Source organism: Lagopus muta, chromosome 2, assembly GCF_023343835.1.
Source record: "Lagopus muta isolate bLagMut1 chromosome 2, bLagMut1 primary, whole genome shotgun sequence".
In the NCBI taxonomy this organism is placed as follows: domain Eukaryota; kingdom Metazoa; phylum Chordata; class Aves; order Galliformes; family Phasianidae; genus Lagopus; species Lagopus muta.
The window spans coordinates 91,968,352-91,972,866 of record NC_064434.1 but is presented as its reverse complement, the minus strand read 5'-3'; positions in this window follow the sequence as shown (position 1 = coordinate 91,972,866).

Genomic DNA, 4,515 nt, shown 5'->3' with positions numbered 1-4,515 from the left:
GCAATTACACATCACAAACACCTGCTGAGCAGCATGCAGGTCTCTCCAACTCATGTTCTCTAGGGTGGGGAGGCCTAGCAGGTGTGTAATGAGCTGCAGCTGAACCTAATCAGTGTGAGATGCAGAAAACCCGCTGGTGAGTCAGCACTGATCATTTTGGGCTTTTGTGGAGACAGCGTGCTGGAGTCTACAGAAAGATAGCCTTTTGTCTTAGGAAGTCTGAGCTTATGTTGAGTTTTGTTGGGCTTAAACCCATCATCAGGAGTTGCTCTCCTGCATGTTCCTTTCCCAGGCAAGCAACGTTGGATTGTTGCAGTGAATTCCTGCTTTAAGATTGGCTTCATCTCGAGGATAAGGGAAGATGACCTCAAGGTAAGTGCCTGCGGATAACTGCTGCTGTATCTGTGATAGGGGGAGTTTGGTACAGCAAGAAATACTTCAGGGAACTACTATTAATTAAAGAGTAAAATTAAAACACTGTAATGCAAACTAGATCTACTAGTTGAAGGCACTAAGCCAGAGGTTAAATGTAATTTGACTCATGTACTTTGACTTTATATTTCTTGCTGTACCCTACCTCTTTTGATTGTCTATATATAAGATGTGATGTAAGAGAGTATGGGTTTATCGTGAAGATTTATTTGTGGTGGAGAGGTGAAGGAGTTGTCTGGCACTTGAGGTTTTTGTATCGGGTTGCGCCTTTGGCTCACAGTGGAGCATTTGGAGAGGATCACATCATAGAGTGCAGTGGTCAGCTGCTGTAAGGATGAACAGAGGTTGTGTGTGTGATGCAAGGGCTCTAAGTAGAGAGCCACTGGGTTTGGAAGGTCTTGCTGTACTACAAGGCATGTTTAGGTGTAGAGCTTCTAGCAGAGCTATAGTAGAAGCTGCCCTGAGAACATGTTGTGATTACTGGTAAAATTCATTGATGTGATGGAAGAGGATGCTGGAATGAGAAATGGTGAGGTATTGGCAGACTGAGGAATTACCTAAAGCTGTTTGCTTTCAAAGGTCTATCCAACAGTCCTGTACGGAGCTTTGGCCCTGGTAGTAACTGCCTGAGAGCTCTTTTTAATGCATGCAGGTCAGGTGTAGAGTTGTGCATGTGCCTCAGATTGCTTGGCCCTGTCTCCTAAGCCTCTGACACCTGAGGCCATCTTGTAGTGATTGGCTTTCAGTGGGAGTTAGGAAGGTGCTGAGAAATGTTCTACCTGTGCTGTTCTTTAGCTGCTCTGGGCTGCTGGGGTCCCTGATGTTGTCAGTGGGAATTTGCAGGCAGCAGATAGACTGCTACTAGCTGAATCAGCTGAGCTCCTGCCTGTGTAGAGCTATTAAAAATCTCTGAAAGCTTACAACGAGAGCTCAGTTGTTCCTATGCATTTTCTGATGTCTGATGGTACGCAGTTGCAAATATATAGCCTTTCTAGTTTAGACAGATAAAATGATTACAGCTCTGTATAGAGCATGGTGTGGCTGCAATACATGGCATTAGGATTCTGCAGGAGCTCTTCTCTGACCTTAAGGTTTGCTCATGTGTGTAAATTACCCTGTGGAAGCAGAAGGTGAGTACCCAACCTCTACAGAGGTGGTGTTCCTCTTGTTTTGTGGGTCAGAGATGTGTTTAGTCACACACAGAGTGGAATGAGGAACAGAGAGCCAAGGACTCAGGGTTTCTCTTGCTTTACTGATGCTACTAATCTGTTTCTTAAAACTTCCACTGTTGGCTGAAAAGTGTTTCAGTTGGCTGAAATTTTGCTAGCTGAGCTCCTCTTTGGAGTTAGGCAAACTTGGTCCGCAATGTACCTATTTCTCCTGTATGCACTGAGCGATTTTTGAGTCAATTACGTGATACAGAAATCTTAGTAGTGCCTTTTTCTAAACTGCCTTTGCTGCTGTGTGAGCACCTGCGGATGGCCCTTTGCACCTTAGCTCTAGGCACAGTGCAGTGTGTGCCAACAGCATTGCTGCCACTTTGCCATCCTATGTTTAATGTAGCTGCAATTACACAGAGATACATAAGGAGATGGTGTTGATAAGCAGCCGAAGTTCTCAGCAGAGAAATGGCACCAGAATAGCTGTAGTGTTGTTTCTAATTGCAACGGATGAGCAGCCTGGCTCATTAATCCTCCCTATCAGCAGCACATAGCTTGTCTGCACCAGAATAGCCCTGATCTCAGCAAACCTACATCCCGCCCTGGGCTCCTGTTTTTGACGTATTTGGACAAGATGAGATCTAGCACCGCCTGGCAGGGACTCTGGCTGGACTGCCTTGGACAGCAGGGATGGCCCAGGACTTGCAAGGCTGTGTGCTTTAGGAGATGTCTGGGGTGTGAGCCCAACAGGTGCTGGCAGGGCTTTGCTGTGCAAAGAGTCTGTGCTGTGTTGTTCTTTTCTCTCTTTAGCTTTCTTCTTGGGCACCTGCACAAAGTGTTTCTGGAGGCTACAGCTAGCGCTGCTAATGAGCAAAACCTGTTTTCTTGCTGTCCTCAGTGACTCCAGTTAAAGCTGTGTTTGCAGAAATTTTCTCTCAGGAGACTGTGTAAACTTCTGAAAACCCTCAGCAGCACTCAGTACTGCTGCTGCCTCCCCAGATCCTTGTGGCAGGAGCAAGGCTAGGTCACCTGATGGTGGGTTCTATGTGGTGGAGGGAAGCTGTTCAAGGACAAGGATTGCGGAGACGGGGCCAGTATAGGTGCAGTAGTGCTGATGTTTTGACTGCTAAGTGATAATTCTCCCTAAATCACTACATATTGTGCAGACAGATTGGTTTCTGGGACAGGCTGATGCCTGCTGAAGGCTTAGAATATTTTTATCTGTTTTCTTCATTTTAATTGCATACATCCTATTAGCTTTGAATGCTGAGGAAGACAGCAGCATCTTCTATTACACTCATCTGGGTGGGGGTGAGCCAGCTGCAGCTCACTGTGGGCTTCTGCAGAGCCAGGCCTTTTCCCACCCAATACATTGGGAGGAGCTGCTTCTGGCAAGCCAGGGCTCTTATGTCCCTCTCAGCTGCATTCCCAGGATGACTGGACTGGATTTGACTGGATAAGCTGCTGGGGAATTAATAAGCTCCTGCTACCTTTGCCTTGCTTTCACTAAGATGACTGTGCATTGTATGTGAGGAAGTGGAGGAATCATGACATACTGTAATCTGTCAGAGCAAGGGTCATGTATGGGGAAACTGGGCAAAAGGAATTCTGGATTACTGTGAGATCCAAAAGAGATATTCTATAGAAATTTATCTTCTTTAGCCTCTCTTATTCTATACATTTGGCTGAAAGGTGCTTTAGGAGCACTAGGGGCACGTGTCCTGTAATCACAGAATAGCAACATTCTACCTATTAAAATTCTCCTTTCAATTTCAGCTGGAGATAATACTCCTTTTTGCTTCTTTTTTTGCCTTTAAAGGTGAAAAAACTTAAATGCTTTTAATGATTGGAGGGTGGAGAGATGCTGAGAAGCAGGAGAAATGCAGGGAAAACTGGATGCAGAAGTGAGGAAATAACTCCCTTGGGCTTGGCTATGATGCAGGGCCTCTGCTGTGTGGTGAGATGTCAAGAGTTGATAGCTGGGCTTCTCAGGATGAGCTGCTAGCCAGGCAAAGAAAAGGGTGGTGTGAGCCAGGTACAGCAAGATGATAATTTTTCTTCACACGTGGGTTTGATATCATTGGCCTGTTCCAGAGTGACTCAGATAGAAAGTTCCTACATAGCTAAAGTTCCACTCCAGTCCTTGAGCAGTGGAGAGAGCTGGGTGGCTGAAGATCAGTGGAGAGGCCTGAAATAAGTTGGTGTGCAGGGGCTCACCTTGGGGTGGGAAAAAAAAAAGTATTGTGAAACACAGCTGCCCCTCATTATCCTGCTGGTAGAGCTGAGGAAAAAATAATGAAGTCTCCTAAGCCCTAGTGCTGATATGATACATACCAGCAGAGAGCTCTGGAGATGTTTTGTGTGCATCCAAGGGTTTGAGATCCTCCTGAAACTTTCATCTTGCCAGTGAGACCAAAGTTGTTACTGTTGGTCAGACAGTTGGGCCCAGTAGGCATCCTAGTACTGAACTTCCAACCCATCTGCAGCGTTGCTCACCTGGAAACTTTCTATAGTTCCCTGTAACCCTTTTGCCACGAAGGTTTGGTTCTGTTGCCTCCAGGAGGGGCCATGGGCACTTCATCATTATCCTGCTGACTTCATCAGTCTCATTGCATTCTCAGTGCACTCATGAGAGAGCTCAGGTTTCAGTTCCCCACAACTTTGCTGAACTTCAGCTATTTTGGACTAAAATTTTCCATGCCAGGTGGGTGTCTAGGCTAAGTACCCCTTTGTGTTCAGCTGAGGCAGATTGACTCTATTTTCCTTCTGTTTGTAGGTAATGCTCTTTTAACTTCATCTGATGAAAAAACTTTGGAATAACGTTTCAATTTTTTTTCCCATTTCTTTAGGAAAATGATAATAATTACTTTTTTTTAGGAAAAATATCCATTTCATTAGCAGCACGGGAATTACTGAAATACAT